The sequence below is a fragment of the Bombus pyrosoma genome, linkage group LG9, assembly GCF_014825855.1.
Source record: "Bombus pyrosoma isolate SC7728 linkage group LG9, ASM1482585v1, whole genome shotgun sequence".
NCBI lineage: Eukaryota > Metazoa > Arthropoda > Insecta > Hymenoptera > Apidae > Bombus > Bombus pyrosoma.
In genome coordinates this window covers 5,495,611-5,521,804 of record NC_057778.1, presented here as the reverse complement: position 1 = coordinate 5,521,804, position 26,194 = coordinate 5,495,611, and the positions used below count along the sequence as shown (strand labels likewise).

General features: G+C 36.1%; 2 protein-coding genes across 13 annotated transcripts in view; one reads left to right on the top strand and one right to left on the bottom strand.

Moving 5' to 3' along the window:
* Window positions 1-26,194, bottom strand: part of LOC122571219 (RING finger protein 17) — a 307,437-nt gene that overhangs the window by 58,286 nt on the left and 222,957 nt on the right. The window lies entirely within an intron of this gene.
* Window positions 1-26,194, top strand: part of LOC122571224 — a 116,740-nt gene that overhangs the window by 45,871 nt on the left and 44,675 nt on the right. The gene's annotated exons all lie outside the window — the stretch shown is intronic.

Sequence of the window (26,194 nt, the reverse complement as noted above, 5' to 3'; positions counted from 1 at the left end):
CAAGCTTTACAACGTTAAAGTCACAATATCTTTTAAACTTCATCAACTCAAGTATTTGAATACATTTTCTGTAGAGAATTAAAAGATGCTTCGAACGCACAAAGAAATACATTGTGCAAAAAAAAAGAAGAAAAATGCAGGTACCTTTTCATCACAAGCACAAACTTTTTCAAAGCTCTTAATATTACAAATTTGTAGTTAATTGAAAGCTAAATGAACCTTTGCTCGAAGCATCTCTTTGTCCGACCATCGACAGAGCCTAAAAAATCTTAAGGATCGACAAAACTCTATTGGCCCTAGAAAGGTCACCCCGTATATAAAGATATACTTTATTAATCCAACTATACTAAAATCTGCTACAACGATGCTTCGTAAACCAAAAGAGCCTATCGTCAAAGAAGAAGCGACAAGAAGAGCCATGAAAAGCGAAGGAACCGACAGCGGGAGAAAGCCGAAGACGACGGCCGCTAATCGGATTTTCGGTCTGTGATTTCCGAATTCGTGGCGATGAATTAGTAAGGAACTTGTACGCGTCGAGTGGAACGGCAAAGAGGCTTAACCCAGACATATTCAAGAACGGAGCAACAGGTTACAGAGCGGCTTCTCTAGAGGGAAATATCCTCGTCCTACACGTACTCTTGTTCCTCGTCGTCGTGGTCGTTTTGGCCGCTGTTGTCATCGTCGACGTCCCCTTGCATTTGTTTTGTATGCCGTCGCACGGCTCGACCTTCGTTCCTGTCAGGCCAGCATAATGCACCCTAAGGGAGAAAGAGGCAGATTCTGTAGAGAAAGGACCGCGAAATCGGCTGCTCTGTGCATTCACGCGTTCTAGAAGACGTATGGTCGATTCACAGTTGGTGTTATTCAAGTCTTCGTGTAAATCTTCGTGCCATCGAGTATCTATCAATCGTATAGACGAGGCGTAAACTTGAAGATGGCAACGATGGCAGTTGTTTCCCCTTCTGAAGAAGGAGGATCTTTTGTGTAGCGATTAAGTCAAACATGCGTATTATCCTTGTAAAAGCATAAAGATAATTTTGCCCCGGTGATCAGTTTTATGAACATAAGATTCCTTCTCTGAGATGTTGAATGTTACGTCTGGATAGTGTAAAATTGAAAAGTGCATAAAAAATAGAGCTAATCGGTTTGGTTTCTGAGAGGTTCGTGTACGTTCGAGCGATGTTGGACAGATTGACAGATGACCGAAGGTTAGGGAATAATTTGAATAAGTATGATTCATCGTGCGAGAGGATCAATGTACAAACTTCCATAACAAGATGTTGTTGCGTAAAAAGAACTACTTAACGTCGTTCAGAAGAAAGTACGTCATTGTCTGATCGAATGGCATTTAAACGTGCGTAAAATTCGCTGTTGGCGATTGAATATCGTCGCTCGTACATTGTATCGGTCGATACAGCCCTCTCTCCCGCCACCGTTTGTACTACATATTATTTCTGACGATTATTTCATTAAAACTCGCTCAAATAATTACTCAACGGGAATGCAAATTCCAGTCGGCTTCCAATGGATACGATGTCGGAACGAAATGGACCGGGGCTGCAATATCGCAGCGAGATTTTTGTTTGAAAAACCCATTAAATGGAATTCCGTATTGTGCTTATAACAGCCCCGTGCTCACTGCGCGGAAATTACGTTCATTTGTCTTGATCGCGAGTAAAAAATACCAACGATCAGTCGCCTGGCTTGCATTTGCTCGAGAAACTGGATAACAGCCGCCTCTTTTGCTTTCTCTGCTTCTCTGGTTACACGTCTTTTTTTTCTAGAGAATCGAATAATATTACTTTGAACGATGTATTGTGTATAGGTTGAATAACGTTTGAGAAATTGTGTGATCGATGTCTGAGTTGCATATCGAATAGTATTTTGTATGTTATTATTATTTGAAAATTCGATATGTATAGATATATCGTAAAGAAGTTGGATGATGTTTGGAAGGTAACGCGAAAAATCATTTGAACAGTTAATTTGGAAACGCGATTATGGGTGTTTGACTCGCATTTCTGAAGCAATAATGAAAATTCTTTTTCATAAATATTATTTACCTCTTTTAAGCGTTTCTTTGTTAGATATTTTATTCTACGATTTTATGTCGAGAACCGCTTCCTTCTTAATTGATTTCCCATCGAGATATAATTATATATTTGTGTTCGAGAGACTGTACTTGAAGTCTGAAAAATTGCTCAATTAATTAATTTGGAGACACGATTACGTGTGTTTGATTTGCATTTTTGCAAACTATTAACACAAGATGATTAACACGGTGATTACACAAGATAGATTGCTAATTACAAAAACAAAGAGAAACTTTTACGAAGCATATAAAACGCGAACAAAATTACAATTCAAAATATTCCACACGACTCGAAGATCAATTTCTTCTTCACTGTCTGTAACAAAAAAAAAAAAGATCTAAATGATTCGCTGTTTATCTACGTGAAATATGATCTGAAAATTCCCGCGAGTCGAAGATTGACTCAATCTTCTCCATACATGGGTCGACACTGAGTTCTCAGCAGAAAAACTCGGGCCAAACGTGGCGAGCAAGCGTAATCAACACTCGGATATTGCAGTGTTGCAAGGTTGGTTCGTTCGAAAGAAACGTAGCTACGTTACCAATTGTCTCAAGGAATCTTTTATACCATCGAGGCGAACATTCGGTCATAATTCTTTTGCTGGGCAACGCCTTTCCTCGCGGAAAAAAGAAACGCTCGGTTAACACATCTGCCACACAGACAGAGTGCGACAGAAAGAAAGGAACACGAAGAATCCTTGTGGCACCGTTGTGAAATCGCGAGATGGGTGTGTGTCGCTTTTATCGGCAGGAATCCATGTTATTCTCGCGACTTAATGAGATTTCTTTACAGCCGCTGTACGAATGTTTCGCAATACCTCACTAGCAGTTAAAAAAGAAAACATATCGACAAAGCAAAGGAAGGAAATGGGATTATGCTTCATCGTAAAATGGAAGAATTATGTGGTATTCTTATGGCGAGGAATTAATCGATGGAGGACAATGTTAAATGAGAGAATTTTCTGTAGAAAATCTTACAATTATTATGTTTCTTCATTTGATTAAGTGATCATGATTTTGTACGCAGAATTTTTCAACGTGTGTTTAGAATAGATTTGTTGTAAATTTTGACGAATAATGAGATTGAACAAGAAATTGAACAAAAGTACGTCTTATTTTCTTCTATAATATCGTGTAATATGTTCTTTGAGTTTGCCTTTGTCCTCCTACATCTTTGCATATTTCCATTTTTGTAGGGATCTATAAAAATGTAATATTTGAACTGCCAACTTTCCGTGCATCTATGGGAAATATAAATTCTAATTCAAAGTTGAATCTCATAAAAAATTACGTTCCCGTCAAATTTGATTTCCAAGAAAATGTAGACTTTAATTCAAATTTCACTTGAATTCGGATACCAGCTGTTGAAATTTGATCCTTGAATTTATTGCAAATTTCAGTTCTCGATCTCCGTCCTAATCGAATCACCACTCGCTTCAGTTCTTACTCTTCCAATCAATTTTATCAAATTATATCGAACATACACGAAATCAAATACAAAAATTGCTCCAACGAAGTTAATAGAAAAAGCGGTTGATTGATCAGTATGGCTTCTGATTCAGTATGTTGGTATAACAATTTCCACAATAAAATATAAAATGTTATTATGAAACTTCTGTATAAAAATTTCCTATGGTAAGCGTTCGAATATTCTTGTGAGCCAGCGTATCCGTCACAGCCAGCGTAATAACTCGCGTCGAGCAAAAATCGATAAAGACAAATAAGCTTCCGGATTGCAGGCTCTCGTATAACCAATAAAATTTTTCAACGTCTCTGTTCTTTAATGGACCGAAGAAGTTATAATACGGTTAATAATTGACCAAGTAATCGATTATATAGCCAACTTCTGGAATCAATTTTTACACCGCGTTCCAGCACCTGTGTCGTTATAAATTGCTCGATTATTTCTCAGGAAATTACCGCCAGTGCTGTTGGTAGAATGTTGCGAATAAATCATCCCATCAATCCCGTTTGGTACAGTGTTTATCGTATTTTGACCATTCCCAGTTTAATTGTCGAGGAATTTTAGTTATGAGGTATTTGTGGTATGATAGAGGGGTCGAGAGTTTGCGAATTTATATAAAAGTATGAATGTATTATAAACTTTAAACGTATGAACGGATATAATTCGTGTAGAAAATAAGGTAAATCCGCAACACGAAACAATTCGCCGTCTCAATTCTACCTGGCGATTACCTCGACCATACAATTATTTCCCCAAAAATAGTTTTTAAATGTAATTATAGTTGGTTGGAAAAAGGTACTTATTTGTATTCGATGTATTTCGTATGCTTTTACGTACAATGATAAATCAGCAAAGAAGAGAACAATTATTCAAAATCTATTTTGCACGAATGGTTATTATCATTCCTCGGTGATGGATTTTAATTGTTTGAAAATAAAACGATCTATAACGGACAATTCGACGCACGATTCAATGTAATACAACGCAAGACAATTTTACAACACGCAGTAACTGGCGATTTCAGTCCTAGCAAATTGCTAGTAATACATGCACCGATCTTCTACACAATGCGTTATATTATGCAATATATTATATAATTAATTTTATATGCTCTCGTTCAGTGTAAATAAATTACGTGGAATTTCCCAGGATACATGGGAAGTCACCGACTAACTAAAATGTCGAGTAGCCAGACACTTTTCTTTCACATCTTAATTCCTTTCTTCCTGCACCTCTAACTCCTAACGCTTCAAACTCATTATAATGTAACACAGTCAATTTCATAATCACATTGCCTCGAAAACACAATTTTCCCTGCGTAATGACCATAACTTTCTAAACGTATTCGACTTATGTAAATCGGCTGCATCATGATGTTACTACAATCCACCGAGTAAAGCTCGGACGTTGCACGTTAGAATTAAGTAAATTCCTCAACAACTGCTTTACGTTCGATCGATTGTATAACGGGTGTCCTTAAAAGTACAGGCGGAATCGGGCACGCGAGGAATACGGGAGAATGTTTCAGTTCCGGCACTTCTATCGCAAGATAGACACTTCGGATAAGAGAGGAATTTAATTGAAAGCCATTGTTTCCGTGTTGCCTCTTCCTCGTTTTGCTGGAAAGCTTCGTATTAACAATCAGTCGCAATTAACTGTTATTACGTCACCGGTGTGGTTTCAAGTCTGAACAGGCAAATAGGCGCGACGCGACGAAATGATTAAAATACTTCTCCCCACGATCGTCCTTGCGCATGCAACTGTGTTCCTGCTTCGTGATTAATGACTCTTTAAATGATTAATCGACCCTCGTACACGTTTCGAGCTACTAGTAAACATGAAAGGCTTCCAATTTTATTACACTTTAAATGATAATCTTAGTTTCTTTCTCAAAGAAATGATCATAAAGAATGGTTGATACGACTTTAAATAAAATAATAATAATAATAAAGCTTATCTTGAAGGCTGATATTTAATTGATTTATTAATTGCTTCATTTTCATTGTTATATTAATTTCTCAATTTTGTCCATTTTTATACGTTCCCCTATCTAACACCTTGCAGGTTTCTAATAAAATATTGCTTATGTAGATACATTGTTTCTTAAAAATTTCTACATTCATTAATTTATACTATTTCTTTCTTACTAGATACCATAATTTCATCAGATAAAATTCGCTTTTCAAACAAATTCAGGCATAAATTAAGATCCGCAACGAATATTAAAAACGAATACATAATAAAATACAACCTTCCAAACTTCTCCTGTTGCAAATCAAATTTTCCACACCGAGAATCTTAAAGCTATGTTTCTCGCGAAGAAACGTGTCTTGAAGAAGTTGCCCATCATTACGAATGTTATATGCTGACGGCTGGTGCTCGGTCCACCTCTGTTCGTTCCATGATTTCATGGTGAAGACGTTTAATAACGAGCATATTACTCGGAAACGCATCGTGCGGACGTGTTTGCTCAGGATTTGTTAGCGTTTCCTTGCAATTCGAGCGCTTTATAGCTGAAGCAACAGCGGCGGCTGCCGCCGGTGCTGGCTTCGATACATGTTTTATCGCGTTTCGGATTACTTTGGAGCCATCCGAACATTTTCTGGACCGAACAGAACGCGTTTAACGTTTAATCATTTATTCATTCGCCCGTGGAACGGGAAAGATTCCCGCCCACATTCAATGGCGAAGAGGAATTCGTAACGAAAGCCGTAGAGATACCAGCTACCCCAGCTTTACCGGCACGGCGTCGCGTTAATATTTGCTTTGAATATTTCATTGCTTATTTTCCTACGTTTCAGCCATACCGCCGTTGCAGTTTCGCGTGTCTTTACACCGCTTTGTTCTGCCTTCGGACCCGTCACTTATAGTCTTTCGTTTATGTTCTCTAGGTTTTATATGGAAGCGAGTAAAGTGAAACGCGAAGAAGTTCGGCTAATCGAATAGCGCTTCAACACACCGCAGCAAACACTGTAGGTGCGAAATTTGAAAAATATCCTACGTATCAATGGGAATACTGCAGTGTAGAATTTAAAGGTAGTTCCCTTATTTAGATAATTGTTAACGATGGTAGTACGTCGCCTCTGTAGAGAGAAATATAAATGCTATGGTAGACTTAGTTAATTGTTTCTTGACCTTTGTCTACGCCATCTATTTGAATGAATTGTACATTGAGTTTTCTTTACAACTAGGAGATGATACATAGGGCACATTTTACACATTTTTTATTTCATAAATTCTTTCTTTCTTTCTTGGCACTTACAATGTGTTCTACTATTCGATTAAGGAAAAAGGGCCCGTAAGTCTATAGTAAATATATATGACCGTAAATATACTAAGTGTATTTTTTAGTAAAATAGTCGAATCATTATGAAATTTTTGAAAATAAATTAAAAAAATGGGGTTCTTTGAGAATCAATATAACTGAAGATCGCAGAAGGAAAACGTGATAAAAGTATGTCCTTGGTAATTTTCTGCGTTTAATTATAATTATTTAACTGAGTGTGTTAAACTGCATTAAATTGTACAAAATAAATAATCGAATGGCGAGTATTCTAGAATAAAAAAAGGGGAATTTTATGCACGTTTAATAACAAAATCGTCAAATATCAGCAAGTACATTCTGCTAATCTGTCGTGTATGTACATGATCTGTCGTTGTAATCAACTAATCGAAACAGGTTTTCCAAAGACGGAAAAGTCAATTATAAAGTTAAGGTTTAACGAGATAACGAAGGGGGGAATTAAACGGAGGCAAGAAAAGTTAGAGAACAATGTTTTAACTTTGCATGAAGCTTCTGCGGCCTAGCAACCTCTTCGACGTGACTTTCATCTTGAAACAAAGATACAGCTTTGCTAGTTGTCGGCTTGTATTCGCTTTCATTGAGAAACTTTACTTCTATCGAACGTTTCCATTTACGTAAATTTTAATAAGATATATAGGTTCATCCAAACGCTTCACAAAAATCAAATCGAAAGAACGAGATGAAACGAAAGATGAGAACTTGAGATGAAATCGTTCGAGAATCCAAAAATGCACCGCGACAAATCTATAAAGTTTCTATGAGCGAAATCAAGGATATTTCTTTGGAGGCTTAAGGTGAGCACAAAGAAAAAAAAAGAAAAATATAAATTTAATGCAAAAGTCCAATAAAGATTGTTGTATCTTTTTATAAAAAGAAAATCAAATATATTATTTCAAAATTGCTCTTTCATAAGAAACGTGAAATTTCTATAAATATATGAACAATCTAACGATAAAACACTTGAGACGAACAAGCTAAATGTACACAGCAGCACCTGAGAATAGCCGATCGTTCGAACGATGACCATAACATGTGCGATTACCAACTTTGACTAGTTTCTCGCGTTAGCGCCATATTTATCCTTCACCAAGAGGGGTTTCTCATGGGAAAGAACACGGGATACCGGACACACGACTACTATATACATATTACCATAGATATATCATACTACGTATAATATTCGATCTATAGTCTCAATGATATTTAAATCAATAATATTCGATATATTGGCCTCGATATTCAATGGGATTATTTTTAATTCGTATCGCGCATATATTTAAAATAGCTGTTCCTACTGTCTACAAACTTTTTACTGTATATACGCGTTTGCAGGAAATATCTTGTAACTTGTACGTACGTTTCCGGATTGGTTTCATATTCGAAAAAATATAATCATGACAATTGCGTCTCGTTACGGTGCTAGTGAAATTTCAACATTTTCCATAATGCAACACATACGATATGAACATAAAAGATTTCCACGGTAGATGCTCAGATACTTTCGTCAGCCAATGTAGTTTCTCCGTTAAGCGTGTTTCAGCCTCGAGATATCTTTCGCGAGTTGCTTTACGACCGCTTGTTGTTTTTCCTCCCCGTCGCGGACAATTAAAGCTAACTGCCGCGATTAACCCTACCCACGGCAATTTTGCTTCTTCTGGAGATGTTATATCTGCAGAAGCTTTCCGTTTATGGACACGAAATAATCTAAACGTAATCGACTGATATAATTGCACACGATCGAAACGAAAGGTTCACGGAGGTCGTACATTCCAATAGTTTATCTGTGTGTACATTTACATCGCAGAGTACATTTATGCGTAATTTATAAAACGAGGTAAGCGTAATTTATAGAAAGAATAAGTTAGTATTTTACGATGAAATACATACACATTCGCTTTTATAATATAATAAAACTGGCAAGGAATATAGCGTAGCTTAGACTGGTCGAGAAAGAAGAAGTTAATTTGAGTAATAGAAATAATATATTCCACAACATTAGGGAAACGAAGCAATGTAGGATAACTGCGAACTTGAAACCGAAAACCATATATACTGTACAAATGTATACTGCAGTACTCGGTGTACAGATTCCATGTTACAATGGAATAGCTCGAGATACCACGAATGAAGAACGAGCGAAAGCAATATATTATTTTATATAAACAATGTTGGAGATAAAAGTCATCTGCTTGAACGAATAGACTTAAGGATGCTTAGAATATCAGAGCGACGAAGAAGAAAAATTTGTGTAGTTACCAGAACAGGGTCACAATAGGCGACTATTACTATGATTTATTATATTTATTTTGTTTACGATATAAATATAAAACGATCTCACAAGATATTATCGTATGCTAGGAATTTTATACATTTAAAAAGTCATCAATTTACAGAAATTAACTGTTAATACCTGATTAATCACTAAAACACTGTTTAATACGAAAGTAAATATGAAATGAACCATAAATCCTTGTGTAATTTATTGTATCTATATTGTTTGATAAAAAATGAATTTTCCTTTTTATCGAATAATGTTAAACATCTGATTTACGCGTGGCTTTAGCCAAAGTCAGAGAAAATGACAGTGGGAACTGATGTTCCCATTAATTCCTTATCGAACTCTTTGTAGATCTTGCAACAAGTTAACAACAAAAATAATATTGTAAATTGATTAATTTGAAATTCAGTTAATTAGTTTACGAACGAATGTTATGACGGTGAATATTTTTTAAATGTTCAAACAAGTAAAATAAAAATACATATTTAATCCCCGGCATAGTAGGTAAAAGAAGGTTAATCGACAATGAACTAAATTTAAAAAAGAATAGAAAACACGAGTCTAATATTACAATTAGCTTACAATCGTCGAATAATTTTCTGTTATACATTTCAAAATGGTTCGTATGAATATCCTCCTCCACGCTGAAAGTTTCTACATAACTTCTTAAAATAGATTTATTAAATATTAGACGAGTTGAGTTTACAAAATTATTAGTTAAAAGATAATTGCTTCTAGTTAACAACACGTTAAAATTAAGTTGAACTAGAAAAATTCACGTTGTATTATAGGTTTTCCTTGTTACGTTATTGATAAAGTTGTAATTGGCGTGAGTCAATTTAAACTTTATGCGACGTACACGTTGTAACACATTGTATTATATATAAACGTTCGCGAGAGCAAGAGACAGAGAAAGAGAGAGAGAGAGAGAGAGAGAGAGAGAGAGAGACCACGTCGAAATATTATTAACGCTCGTAAAACAGCAGTCTCTTTTTTATAGAAAATACACCATTGCGTTGAGGAGTATCTTTCGAGATTGAAGAAAAATATTACTAAGAACGTCAAAAATGAAATCCATCCAGCACTTGCGGAGTCGTAAGATAGAAACACTCCGTTTCCTGTTTATACTAATTTACATTTTCATTAAAGTAGTATTAGTGAAAATGAAATCAAAAATATTGCTAGTAAGCGAGCCAGTTGTATTTAATCTGTTAAATTTCTTATCTGAATTTTAAATCCCACAAAATCTCGACCTTTTATATTCTGTCACCGTGACATTGATAGTGATATAACAAACCAATAAATGTATAATTCCTGTACGCAGTTCCTTATGTGATTTACTCAGTGCTTGATAAACAAATTAGTGTTCCATTAGACCGAACAACATTGAAAATCTAATTAAGGAATTTAAAACAATTACTAAATGTAAAAAGAATTAAGCTTAACACATTTAAACATTTAAAGAGCACTGCGCAAGTGAAACTGTTTTAAAAACAATACGAGAAAATCGAATTTTCGATGAAAATAGTAACGACCACAGTAATGAAACATTGACAATTAAATTAGAATATATTTTCTAATTCTATCTATATTTCGTTTATGGTTTAATTTCGTGCAAAGATTCTTCGTTTCGTTCAAGGAAAATTTAAAAGAGTAAATATTAAATCTAGTTCGATTCCAAGTACGGACGATTTATCAGGCGTCATTTAAAGAATTCCCGATAATAATCTCAATTCTTCGTAATATGAAGTCGTCTGAACAGGAGAGAAGATTTTGCGACGAGAACGCGTCTGAATTCGCAAAATCGTGACTTAAAAGCGTCCGACCGAACGACGGAATTAAAATTCATACTCGTTCGAATTAATTCTCCTTTCTCTAAAGATAGATCTTTATTCCTACATAAATTCAGTTTCCCTCTTTCCCGAGCTTCATTACTTATCGTAATTTTACAGGCGATTCTTCATCGTTAGAGCCTCGCTGCACAACGATGTTAAGATAATAACTGTAATATTTTGCAATGCTAGGCACTAAACAAGCATGAGTTATCGTCCGAAATAAACTTTTCTTTTCGAGATTTTCCCCTGGCTAAATTAAAAAAGAAACGCTCGATATTACAGAAGGAAATAGAATTAAAATGGAAGTTTATTCTTAAGAAAATTACGCTCATTTATACGATTACCATTGAATATATCCGTAATTACAATTAAAGATTAACACTTTACGTTATGAAAAGTTTTATAATTTGATCAGCACAACTGTAATATACCTTTACAGATTCTTTCAAATCAAAAGATCTTGTTTCGAAAAGAACAAGATTATAAACATTTGTGAATATCTATAATTATTTAGAAATATTAATTTGTAGTTAATAGTATTAGTATTAGTTGGTAAACATTTAGATATTTTTCAAATGACAAACAAGTAGAATTCCTTACATTATCAAAGAATTCTCTAAACGATAATGATATTCACATGAATAATGCCACATAATTCTTGTTTAAAGTCTTCATCAATCGTGTCAATACCTATACATACTTCAAAAATAAAGAAACAATACCAGATTTTCTTAATCAATTTTTCGAAAATTAATCAATCAACTTACCTAAACAGTCTATTCAGCAGAGATTGAAGTGTTAGCTATTGAGTTAACAGCGTAGAATAGCGGCGGACATATAATTTCGTGAGCAAGCTTAATCACTCGTTCTATTGTTACGGTTGATGATCTTTTTGTTTGTCACGACATTTTAATTGACTCGATGTATCGATTATCCCTGTAAGAGAGCGTTTACGGTGCTATGTGTCGTCGAAAGATTGACACGCGTAAATTGTTAAATGGAGAAGTTCTGTTGATCCTATCGTATCGACGCTCTGACGTTCGTTTATGATTCTCCACGTCAAGAATTCTGCTGGCTTTGACAATGTTAAATATTTTTGATTTCAATGCCGATACGAAAGTATAGGATTCTGTGAGAAGAGGAGTATAAACCGAATTTCGCATCGTAATTATTATTATATTGTTATCGATACATTATTAGCGAATAATAATAACCGCGTAAATTTGCGACACAAAGCTTTTGTAAGCAATTTACGAGATTAATAATCTACGTGTATGCAGAGAATGTGATCAATTATAAACGAGACGAGGATTATTGAAAGAGCAAGGGAATAATCTGACAGGAAGAGGAGCGACCACGTTGATCGTTTCACTCGTCGTAATTTCTATTTCCTGTTTTCACTCTGTATCGACTTATGGTTCTTGTAAAATACAACGGCGCTGCATCGAAAACGTGATGAACGTTGACAAGTGACGTTACCTGTTTTATATATATTTCGCTAATTTTTCCACGGCACCGGCACACGGCTAAAATAATTCCGCGACGACTCGTTAACGAGCTACGTTAAAAGCGAGTGTAAGTAATGTAGTTTGGTCAGACATTAGTTTCATTTCGTTTCGGGTATGTAATATTCATATTCATGAATGTGTAATATAGAGGTAATTTGCAGAGTTTTCAGGAATTGATTTTAATTGGCTTCCGTGTTCGTTCGCCGAAGATATATACCGGAAGAGTTGACAATCATATCATATGTATTTTGCATAAAAATGATTTGCTTTTGATTTATCGCGGTTTGATTTAGGAGGAAGAATTGTTTGATTAAAAGATACGACGGAGTAATGTGACAGTAAAGATTACATGTATTTTGACGAAATTTATTATTGATGCATTTAATATTTTAGGAAGAATTATATATATATTTCTATATTTCCTATTAATTTTCCTATTTAATAAATTCATGGAAACGATCCCTCAAACTCGACTAAATTAAAAAAGAAAGCATACACATGAACCCTGGGAAGCTTGAAAATTAATTTTCAAAAATTCTCGAGAAATATTATTTTCTACAAAAAAAAGTCATTACTCGACGCATCATCTGTTCGTTCGTTCGCAAAGAATCACCCTGCCATTTACTCTGTACATACACATACTTTGGAACATCGTGAAAGTGAGCAAAGATACGCAGGGCGAAACACGGCGTTTCTCGAGGGCAAATATCGTGTGATATCGCATGAACATCGTGATACAAGAGCCAAGAGTTCGCCTTTTTCTCCGGCAACGTCGCGGTATAAACGCTCGTATTACCTTTTCCTAACATCCGTTATGCCATCTCCGGCGCATATAAAAAGGAAGGCAACTGACTGGTTAAATGCGATTCTGTTACGATGCGCGTTTGTCTTTAAACCGCGTTTATACGGTGTTTTTACGACACGAAAGAAAAGCAGCGACGTTGGTCGCTCGCCTAGAAATTTCACGACGTTCATTTCGATGCCGCGAATCCAAAGCTTTTCATCTCATGCGCTAGGAAAATTCTTCAGTCGTGTCTTGTCGTTGGTTCAGCTCTGTTTCCTCCAAATCATTTCTTCGTTCCGATTATAATGAAGATAACAACGTGTAATAATAATATTATTTTCTGTCTCACGATTAAGGAACGTAATTGGTTTAATCCAAAATCTTTGGCTCGCAATTCTATCGTAACTTTTCGCTTCTCCCATTCGCTCAAGTCTCTTATTTTCACTCTTCTATTCTCTGCTTCTTAACTACCTACTTCCTATCTCATTAATATTACTTTGTACTGTTGCTTCACTTATTCGAATTCCTTGTATACGTGTTACATCCATTCATATATACAGGGTGGACCACCTAACTTTATCACCTGGAATATCATTGTCATCATTGTCATTGATGATGATGTAATTTGACATGATTAGTTTTTTTCGCAGGTGAACGCGTAGAAAACATGCGGAGGTTATATACGTATAACAATGTATAGAATAAAATTCCTTTTAATACGTATGTCTTTTTGTATATGTAAGTATGTGTGTGTGTGTGTTTGTGGTATGAAAATTCGTCGTTTAACAGTTTCACTTCGATAAAAGTCAGCAGTGAAATTTCTTACGCTGTCTCTTCGAACCATCATTATTATAATATCAAAACATATTGAGCGCTCATAGAATCAAATCCGTTTTTCTTTAACTATACTTGAACCAGCTCTCTGCCCATTCAGTCCATTCTCGTTTTCTCACGTTTTGTACCGCGTGTTCACGTAGTTGACTGTCGATGGGAGAAATTCGCTTGTTTCGATTTCGCGGTAACGAGCTAGCTCGATTATTCTGTGAAGCTGTTCGGTTGTGGAGCGGAAAAAGCAGGATGGGCGAGGGATTGAAAAGGGGGCGTTTAGCGGGTGGAGCCGCTTGGTTTGTGCACGGGAGGATCTGCATAATTCGATATTAGCTCTCATTGTTAGTGGATCCGATAGACACGCATAGGGAGGTTTCGAAGATGACTCCTCGATGGGGAGGAATCGGGAACATGATTGAGTGAAAGAAGAAGCTGTAAATGCGTATACAGGGTGGCTGTTCCCTGTCTGGAGTCTGGAGTAACATATATTTCAGCGTGCTGTAGAATCTCCGCAATTATCGATATTTTACGTATTTATGGGAAACTGAAAAATGTAAAAATGCACAAAATGCGCATAGTACGTCAGTACATGTAAAATATCCAAAACACAGTAATCATTATAATAAATAACAAGCGAAACAAATCTCTAGTCAAGTTCAAGTTCAATTATTGCCATGAAAATATAAATTTGCACAAGTATTGCAGTCGAGAAATTCGTTTGTGGATGCCGTGAGGTAAGAGAGGTTGAAAATCGCTGAGCTAATCCATCACACCGTATCAAAATCATCGACGTTCTAATCCTAAGAACATATGTTTGGCTTCCTCCCTCTAAACATTTCTCCTAACGAAGTTATCGGAACCACCATGTATGCGCGTGAGCCACGTGGCTACGAAATACCCTATACACAGCAAGGAAGGAAGGAAGGAAGGAAGGAAGGAAGGAAGGAAGGAAGGAAGGAAGGAAGGAAGGAAGGGAGGGAGGGAGGAGGCGAGAAAAGGAAGGGGGTCCTCTCGAGGTGGGAATGACATTTGTATGCATTGCGGCTCGTATTACACTACAGTCAACTCGATCCAGCATCTTCTCTCGAGTCCTCACCTCGGTTCCTTGCGAGTTACTCCGTGATTACTGTTTTCCTATGCCGAAGCGTGGAGGTCGTCGTCATTCTCGAAAGACACGGAGAATATGAGGCTGACCTAACGCGAATGACAATCGACCAGGTTGTACCTGGGATCGAGCGACGTCGCTCGAGATATTGCTTCTTCCCTCTCTCGAGCATGATCGGACTCGAATTGCGAGTCATGGGAATATGCACTTCGTTCTGTATGAAGATTGAAGCGTCTTCGGGATGAGGGCGGTTCAATCGTCCTACGGGGGTGAGTTTGTTTAGATATAGAGATTGATAGCAGAGAATTTGCAGCGTGTTTTTGGAACAGTTTCTTGGTGGGTTTGTTTTTGTGATAAAGACTATTTTTGGTTCGGACTTGTTTAAAAATTCGAATTACACAGTTATAGTGCTCTTGATGAGGAAAGGATTTGTCGAGGCAAGAAATAGATTTAGTTGAGGGCTGTTTAACAATTACACTTGCTTGGAGACAGAGTTGTAGTGTTTTTGATAGATCCTTTGTTTAAAATTGTTTAAAAAATCAAGATTATTTGGACGTGGAGTTGTGGCGTTTTCGATGAGTTTCATGGGAAGAAGAATATTTTTCAGTTTGCAGTTGTTCAAAAATTGTTGTTATTTGGATGTAGAGTTGTAGGATTTTTGGAATTACTGCTATTGCTAGAATTCAGAGCCTGGATATAAGACTCGATGAATTTGCTATAGAATTCGTCCACTAAAATGTTTTCTGTCACATTAGAAAGTAAAATTCGATGTTTCTATCTTTATATTGCATACATAACTTTTATCGCATATTTAACTTATTTATACTTTTATTTCCCTTACGGTAACTATACACAAAATGTTGAAATAAAAAAAGCACAATTATAATCGTATAATCGTTGCAGTTATAAAAATAGTCGTATGCCAACTATTTCGGGAATATTCCCAGCCTGTGTGTATTAATTTCCAAAATGAACATTTTTCCTACGTGTCTCCCGCGAAAAAACTTTCCCTCATATTTTTCACTCGTTTTATCGCGCAGAACTGCTTTTTACCAAACACTCTACATAAATGGGGGAATTGCACGGGCCTTAATTAGCACAAACGCGAGCACAGCATAAGCGCGAGTGAACACGCGGCGAACAAAGGAAAACTGATCGGTGGAAAGTCGTGTGAAGAGACTTGTACTTCTCTTTTCTCTCTTATCGCTATTATTACCCTTACTATATACCCTTTCACCGTAGTAGTATCCAATCGAAAAAACCAGTCACGCTAGTTACTATACGCGTCAATAATTTTTCAACTGTCGTTTAAAAAGCACGTGAATTTTGTTTCTAATAATTAACGAAGCAATTTAAGAAAGAAATAGAGGATTGCTTTGATGAAAGATAATCACATGCTGGCACCGAGCGAACAAATCTCTGTGAATGACTATTCGTGATTAGTCAAACATTAAAGTGTAAAGTACTTTAAAATACTAATGAAACGTCAATTAAATAAAAAGATATATATTCCTGTTTGGAAATATACGAGAAATAGAAAATGCACCTATATACACCGTTGAACTGTTCCTGAAAATATAGTCTTCTGTAATATTAGTATTTTTCCTTCAACACCTTTTTTCAAGATATGATATTTCCATTGATCTAAATTCAAAAGAGATACACTGGTATGCATGTACCAGTTATATAAAATTCATTTTTCGTGCAATTTTGTATATTTCAAACGTTTCGTTCAATGCTATCTGAAGCAACGAACGACTTCGATCGGCCAAAAAAGATTAAAACGGAATGAAAAAGTCATCGAGGAAGATTACCAATATACCAGCTATACGCAGAACGAACAATGGATATTACATCTGAAACTCATTTGAAATATATAATCGACAGTAACACGTAGCTTGACAGCATCTGAACACAGCGAAAACATCCAGCTACAAAAAATTCTCGAGAAAATTCTCGATGAAGCGTCACGTTCAGCGAAGCATCACCGCCACGATATAATCCTCGAGGGTAAGAATCTCTGGCTGGAAGATTCGAGATTTGAACGCGTTACAAAGACGGCGACATCGACGAGGATATCTTCTCTTAACTCTCGATCTATCGTGGACGCGCGTTACGTAACAACGAAGGTTTACGTAAGCGTCAGCCGGGGCACGATTCCTCTCAATAAACCGACTCATCCGTCTTTCGCGTTTCTAGCGACTTGTAAATCGGTCTTAACAGTCGACTGGCCAGCTTTTCCCAGAGGTTTTCGGAGAAATTGCGACGATGCTCGGTAATCAGGTGAGGCAGAGATGGGAATTGCTCGCAAGTAGTGCCGTTTCTACTGAATGCGTCCACCATGGACAGATGTTTCCCTATCTACGCGAGGAACGAACTTTTATTTCTAATTATTCATGTTTGCTTCGACGTTCCAGATGGACAAGAAATTTTGACAGTGATTTTGAAATTTCTGACCCTTTTGTATACATGTATATGTATATATTGGGTTGTCCGAAAAGTTTCTTTCGTTTTAAAACATTTTTTGTTTTATGTTATTTTACTGAATTATGTATGTTCTTCTACTCGAATAAAATTGTTCTATTTCCCTATAAAACGAAAGAGACTTTTGGGACAACCTAACGTGTATATATATATTTTTTTGAGCATGTTTAATTTTTAATAGCAATGAATTATCTATGTACGTATTTGATACTTCCAATTTTGTAAGAATAAAGAGAAGATTAACAGTAAGGTATCTGATACCTGTTTTTTCTTTCGTAGCTAACATAGAAAATCTATCTGAAAATCCATACTTTTGTATTTAGCATTAATATCGTTCAAGGCATTAACACATGCTCTATTTTCAAATTGTACGCAATTTTAATTAGAAGAACGAATCTACAGATGATAAATTTGCTTAATAATACTTCATGCTTTATATAGAACACCCTGTATAGAAGACGAGAAAGTGAATGATACACGTAACGTTGAAATAGAACGAGATAAATCTTTGTCGCACTGTAACCAAAAGTACAGCGGTTCTTGTTCTTAAGATGAGCTCGAACGCAGAATAGAAATCAGTGATTTCACATGCATGAAGACTTATACACAATCAGAGTCTTCCGCGTTTTGAAAAAGAAATATAGTTTATATAATAGTGATACATTTATATAGAGAGAAGAAAAGATTTCCTCCAGATATTAATCATTGAGAGTAGAGAAGAAAAAGACATGTTCAATTACGTGCAATTAGCTGTGTAGACCAGGAGACTACACTTAGAAGAATAATAAACTACAATCAAAAGAATATACCTTTACACAGAAATATAGATACATATATGTATACATACATATGTACATATGCTGTATATGTATACAGCACACATTAAGATAGATAAGTAATAGTCAATGAGAAAGAGCTAAGCAATATACAAACTATAGTAATAACAATATAATATAATAATCAAGAGATTCATATAAGAATACAGTATAACGTAAGAAATTAGAAATGAGAATCCAATAACCTTCTTGTAATAGGCTATGGGCGTAAAATATAAATAAAATTTATTGTTATTATTATTATCATCATCAAAGCGATACATTTCAATTTATTCAGAAATGGAGTTGTAAGGTTTAAGGAAGAAGAAGAAATCGCAAGGAAAAGAGAGTATTAAACAAATCGTTGGAATTCTCTCGGACAACAGCAACATGAAAAAAAAGAAAAACGCAATTCAACAATATAAATTAACCGAAAGAAATTACAGGAATGAAACACGCAGTGTTAACTTTCCGAACTAATTAATTTTCCCGGATTAAAACCTTCGTGTTTACAAAAGAACGAAAGGGAAAAACGTACCTCTGTGACGTTATTCTAACGATAATTTTTACCGAACAAGAATCATATATCCTCGTTAAAACCGCAAGGAAAAGATCGCAAATCACTTTTCAACTAAAAAAAACCTCCATTTTCGAAAATTCTGAAAACGAATTATTTAATATCGCTAAGCCAGATTTACGCGTTCGATGCTTCAGACTCACGTTTCCACTCCACAGTAAAAACAAAAAAAAAAAGGAAAACAGAATAAAAAGTAAAAAAATGTAAAAGGATCTACAAACAGTTGTGCCCCCCATGCGCATATGTTCTCTGTCCACTTGTACTTTGTTGACACTTTTTATTTTTATCGACGGCAGACCAGTGAGTCGAATCGTCCGATTTCTAGGCTTGTCGCGCGCGCCTGCACATTGTTTAACACTATTGTTTGTTTCGATATCGTATTTCGTGGCACGCCTGCACGCGAAAAGCTGACATACCGTCGAAGCGTAATTCGCGAAAAAACATTACAGAACAGTCCCGGCCAAATATCGGCAGAGCGAGAGCTCTTTGTGTGTGCCGTGTCGACGCGAGAAAAATATGATTAGCGGCCGGCGCAGACCAATGCACGCCGGGACAAGTGGCGATCGAAGATAGGATATAATAATTCCACGGATCTAGTCAAGTCTGCAAATCCAGTCGGATATATTTTTCTCGCGACGATTTTTTAAAAGCTTGGGACGGTTTTTTTATTTATTTCGTAGGAGGGTCGTCGATCGCGAATGATTATGTAATATTTTCTTCTTGGGATTTTCATGTTGATTTTCGTTAGATGGTTTTTTAGTTTCATTTATGGCAGCGTTTTAATTTCGGGATTAAACACGTATTGTATTGCATTGTATCTATTCCAACTCGATGGCCTAAAAATTCAACTTGGTCTTACACAGTAATTTTAGGTCTAATTATAGAAATATTTAATTCCTTTGAAAATTCTCCATTTTAATATTGCAGCAGATTTTTGTTGATTATTATTTATATATATATATATATATATATATATATATATATTATAATAACACGAAGGATAAAGCTGTGACGATGTAGATTTGTATGACTTTAAAACACAGCAAAATTGTTTATTTTTAAATTTAGCTAAGTTACGTGTATGGAATAGGAGGTACCTTATTTACATATTCACAAGCATCATGACGTATACATTTCTTCAGCCGCTACAAACTATAACAGAGCCGTGTAAAGTAAATGTATTACTTGACCGTAAGTTACAGTCAAGCTACAACAAAACTCACGCAAGAACCTAATCTTCCAAGTTTACCTTGCTTCAACACATCAATCATTAATTCATCGTTTACTAATTTTCCTCAAAACAACGGAAACGCTGTTACTACCACAATCAAATGGGAAATTCTAAAGGAAAAAAGCGTGACGTGAAAGCAGGTCGTGCTCTTAATTACAAGCGAACTCATTCCTTCTTAATTGATTGTTTATAATTATATCACCACTATGACGAATTACTTGTGATTTTTAGTTGGAATTATCGATTATATATAATAGCGTGATTTGAATTTTTTAAATTATCTTCTATAGAAAAGGAACTAATATTCAAGTAAATACGGCATGCAGCATAATTTATAAACAAATTTTTTCTATAAGAGGAATATATTCCATTATTACGTTAATGTATAATATAATTTGAGACACAAGTGCAGTTTAATTGAAACACAACTACTGACGATTTTTCTCCTGAGAAGCCACGTAATAATATAAATTGAAATTGCTAGACAATAAAGGTGTTTTTGGAACTGATAATAAAAGCTAAATAATCTAATTTAAATTATGCGTGCGTCATCTGCTGCTATTGAAAGGTAGCGAACCAAAATGTCAAAAATCCCTGCGTATATAAAAGAGAAAGCAGAAAAGAAAAGAGACAAGACGTTACGAGAGTCAAAACTGTACTAAGCAAAAATAAAAAGAAAACAGGGGGAGGCGATATCCGATCAGTGGTCGAATCGAATTTTTTACTCATCGTTGCACCGACATGTGTACGCGTTTTTCGTTTAACGATTCCGGCTCGCTTTATGCAACGATTAACCACCGTGCGTGACTTTTATTAAACAACAATTTTTACTCGTCCGATCCGTTTATAAACCGTAAAACGAATACGCATAACTCACGCAACACTCTTCGCTTTTTGTCCATACAACAATAACCACAATCACGAACCCACACAGATGTATACGGATTAAAGCTGTGTAACTTTTAAACGCAAAACTGATTATTCGTTTGTCACTTTTATTACCATTTGATAAGCAATTTTAAAGTTAATCCTTTGCACTCGAGGACTTTTTCGGTCGGGTGTAGCAGCTACTCTGGATGATTTAGCGTATACGTGACGCGTGTCTTACAGCTAGCGTAAAATGATTTTATATAGAAATTAACTTACAAAAAAAAAAATTATATTCTAATAATTTATCTATATTTACATGTTTGGAAATATGATTTTGTAATATTAATTTCTGTATTTTTTTTTAATAATAATTTATAAAGCATTTACCAAGATGCATTCTTCAATATAATTGATCTCATTTTTCAACAGTTCAAAATCGAGTTCATCTTCGTTTCAGCTGATATCAGTATATTTCTTAATAATTATTTTGAACCGAAAACATCAAGTCTTACAGCAATTACGTACTATGAACACCAAGTAGATATGAGTCTCGAATAAAAGACTAAACATACCAAAGCAAATATCAAAATATATCGAAGAATCCATTTAACTATTAAACTAATAATAAATATATTTTGAATAATTGATAATTTTAAACCATTACATTAAATCTTAGGAGACACTGTGTACATGGATCAATAATAATAAATTGCGCGATGCATATTGACGAGAAAAGGAGCCGTTTCTCTACTTACGGAACAAGTACAAAGCTGGAATATATTTCCAATGGTTGCTTTTGTCACCGCGTTGGCCTTTCATCGCAACCCCCTTCGTCGAGTCGCCCCCTCCCTCATGCGGAGACTTTTATGCGCTTTTGTTCCGATGAACCATTAATTTCGTCACCAGCTGACGTAAAATAACGATAATACAATGGCCAGGGTACACCGATTTTCGAACCGTTCCTTCGCGGTTTTTTCTCTCCCACACCACCTCGCAGCTTCCGGTGCAGCTCTGTTTTCCTTTGATTTTTATCGATTTCGAATGCACGGCTTGGCGGCACGCGTGCTTTCAACGTTTTTTTTTCGAGTGCCGTGAAAACCCGTTTGCACATCGGGATGGATAAGTGGATGGGAACAAAATGGGAATTTTATTCGTCAATTAAAGCACGGTAGACTGGCGTGTTTGTGTTTTGCGCGAGCTTTGTGTTAAGGAATCTCTGTTGAATTGTAATACTGTGATATTACAATTATATGCAACTGCATACGACGCGAGGTATCGTCAAGCTGTTCGTAAATGCGCGTTATCGAAACCAAAATTAAAGGATTTCAATACTATGGAGAAAAATATGTCTGAAATATAGAAACGTAGAATTCTATGCTTGAATTGGATTAATCTCGTACGATTATGTATGTGTAGTGTAATTACCCAGAACAGAGGCGATGTTGTCTGAGCATGTTATCATCGAAAATCAAGTTTTGGACAATAATTACACGTTGTTATAAATTACGGTGAAGAATCTACGAAATATGATAAAAGAGATATAATGCATAAATGATAAGTAACGCAGACAAATCCATAAATTGAAATACATAATAAATAGTTTGGATTTACTGGCGTTGGAAAAATCCTGAATAAATTTGAATAAAATACTTTTTTTTTGGAACTTGAAATATTCTAAAGTTAACAACGTTTATGTAAATATAATATTCCGAACTTTTACATTTAAATATTTATCGTCTCGTAACTCTCTTCTCGCATTCTTTACGCAGAAAAATCCATAGGGTGCGTGGCGAAAGGATCGTAAAGAAGAAAAAAAAGGTGAATGAAGCATGAAAGAGATGTGAACCGTGATAGTCACTGAGAGATATCGAAAAGGCGAGCGTATTTTCCTCGGAAAATTGATAAATCTTTGTAATCCTACGATTTTGCCTTCTTATCTTTTTATACTCTTCTACGTTATAACAGAAATTCGTAATAAAAAATTTGATAAACAATTTGCGTAGAAACGTTCAGAAAGTGATACCCGTTTACGTACAAAAGTCATATCGAGCGATGTGATCTGCTTATAAAAGATCGTCTACCTTTATTCATATATTGACATAAATCATACCATATTTCGTGTTTAAATGATCAATACCGTTAAAGTTTCGTTTGTTTAAAACGTCTGAGGCGATTCCTTGTTGAACGAACTTCCTTTCCACTGTCTGAAGCACCGTCGTCGTTTTCTATCTTGTCAGGTTCAAAATAATTTTTGTCATCACTACTATCACTATCGAACATGTACGTTCAGAATCTTTTAGGCATCGTGTATAAGGTATAATAAAAAATATAGAATATATAAAAAGCTTGCTAATTCGTCTGGTAATGCCACTGAAAGACTGAAATTCGTTCTGACTCGACCATCATCCTACATCGCGGGTGTATGTTAAGCGGAAGATAAGATTTCTAAAGATCTATCATTTTCTTTCTGTTCGGAATTTTGAGTGTCCGTCCGTTTATAGCTCGGACGGACTCTATCTCTTTTTTAGGAAATTCCGAATTACATGTTCTCTCCGAGTTGTAAACCTAATGACTTCGAGGTCAGGTAAACAAACGCCGGGAAAAACTCCAGCCGGGAAGGCGCGTTGGATGGACGAGACCCAATGGCTGGTGGGGAGAATCAGCAATATACTAGGACAGTTCATCATCAGACATCGTACCGTGCGGGTGAAATCCTCCTCACTCGCAACAAGATCTTACCACCGCCGTGTTCATCACACTTTACTTTTATATAACAAGTGCAAATACAGTGCTAGACTACTCTGACACCCGATCTATTAAACTTCCTCCACCTTGAGCGTCAAGTCGTTCGAGGTACGCGATATCGAGCGATCGGTTTGACCTGACCGGCTTTCATCAAAAACATAGTACTCTTTAGTTTATTATACCCATGCGTAAATACGCATAAGATTATCGCTCAGAGAAATAGACGTACGCCAGGCACTTCAAAATAAGTGTCCGGAACTGTGAAGAGATTCAGGTGGCAATATGCCGACACGCGTCCGCAACGGTAAAAAGACTTGGGCGGCTATTTGGCGACATTCGTCCGCAAAGGGTGAAAATAACGATGTGAATTGAAAATCCCTCCGAAGACGAAGGCTGTTATGCGCAATTTTACGCTCTTTATATTCTGAAAACATTCGCCCAATGGTCGAAGTCCGTCCAACACAAGTCCATCGTCGAATTACAGCATTTTACGATAATAAGCCTATTGAATCATTCGTAAGACAGCTGATGTGAGTACAAGAAAAGAAATTACATTTGATCGTAAACGTTTCGGTCACTCGTCTCTCATTACAGAACACCTCGAGAAACGTATCTGCAATTCCATTACAAATGACCGACGCATCAAAGAAGCTAGATTATCGTCGTTTTTGCAGAATTAAAGACTTCTTGGATGAATAACACTTCGCAAGAAACGACGAGTTAGAGAACGACGTGAAACGATGGCTATACGAACCTGCGGCGGAAATATATTAACAATATGTTATAACACGACGAAGCTATACCGAAACTCGTCTGGAATATTATTTTCTGGAAGACGGTCGTATGATTCTACAGGTGGATTTTATAAATCACAAGCAACCTGATTGTTACTTTGTCCTTCGTAAAATTATAGAAATCGTTTGTATAGGTTGGCCGAAAAGTTCCTTTCGTTTTATGAGGAAATAATAGACGCACAATGTTTTTTGTTTTATATTATTCTGTCGAATTACGTACGATCCATTTTGTTCTGTTGAGATAAACACCGTGACGTTTCACAGACTTGCTTTCACGTTTGTATGAAGGTGCATTGTTGTAAAAATCACGTTTTCGAAAGAAAGGCACTTTCATAATCTGAAAAAAGGCAACAATCAATTTACTAATATTATTTAACTTTATGATTTCATTTCGTTACTTAATGAAATCCTACGTTTACAATATACAACTTATGGTTCTTCTCTGTCTGCAATAACTAATTCAATCGTGGTAATCAAAAGTTCCAAATGCAAAGTAATCGTAATATGCAATTGGACGGAGTAAGAAATACAAAAGGAAGATGCGACAGACTCGAATGCTTTTTCCTTTTTCCTTCTTTTTTCTTCGCCTTCTTTCTCTGCAGAAAAGGTCTAGGAATGATCGCGGATGGCGAGCGGAGCAGTCACGCGTGCTTTGAGTCACGAGACAAAATAACGTTCTAGCTGGATCTTCCTTTCGTCGCAACATATTGAAATATCGACGGTCGTGTGCAGGAAGGTGCGCAAGATCTCCGAGACTCGTGGAGATTCTTCCACGGGAATCACATAAACTCGCATGAATTTTGAACGCTTATTTATTATGTATATTTTCGACGCACCAGCGGGGAACATGCATTTTGGGATCGAATGGTTTCTGGAAGTATCTGAAGATATTTCGTGGTTGAATTTGTCTCGATGTAGCAGTAGAATGTCAAAGTTCAAATAACGAAGCGAGAACCTATCGAACAGTACTCGGCATAATGATCCATGCTCTTCATTTCATCAGTTCTCCGAAATTAGAACGAGATTGGATTCTTCCAGAGGAAATTAGCGAACGATCCATCCTTGCTTCGAATCTAATGAAGACCTTTCAGAAACACCACGAAGTTATGTTGAACACGCTGAACAGCAACCTGCCATAGCAATGAAAAAGTAGAATGACAGCGTAACTCGTCGACCAATCCATTTACCACTTAAATGCCTTGTAATTGAAGGCTAATTGAAACATCAGATAATTGCAATAAATAACACTAACACATCGAACAACAGCTTTGGTTCCACGATCCTTTAAACCAGCACTTTCCATAGTTACAACATGTCTACTCGAATCCTTTCCAAATAAACCACCAATCGCCCCATCTTGCACAACGTTCGCCATAATTTCCATTTCAAAGCAGGAAATCGGTCTCCGTCTCCTCTTCCAGATATCGTAACCCAGAGACAAGTGTCATGGCACGCTTCGCGTAACAGGTAAACGTTGGA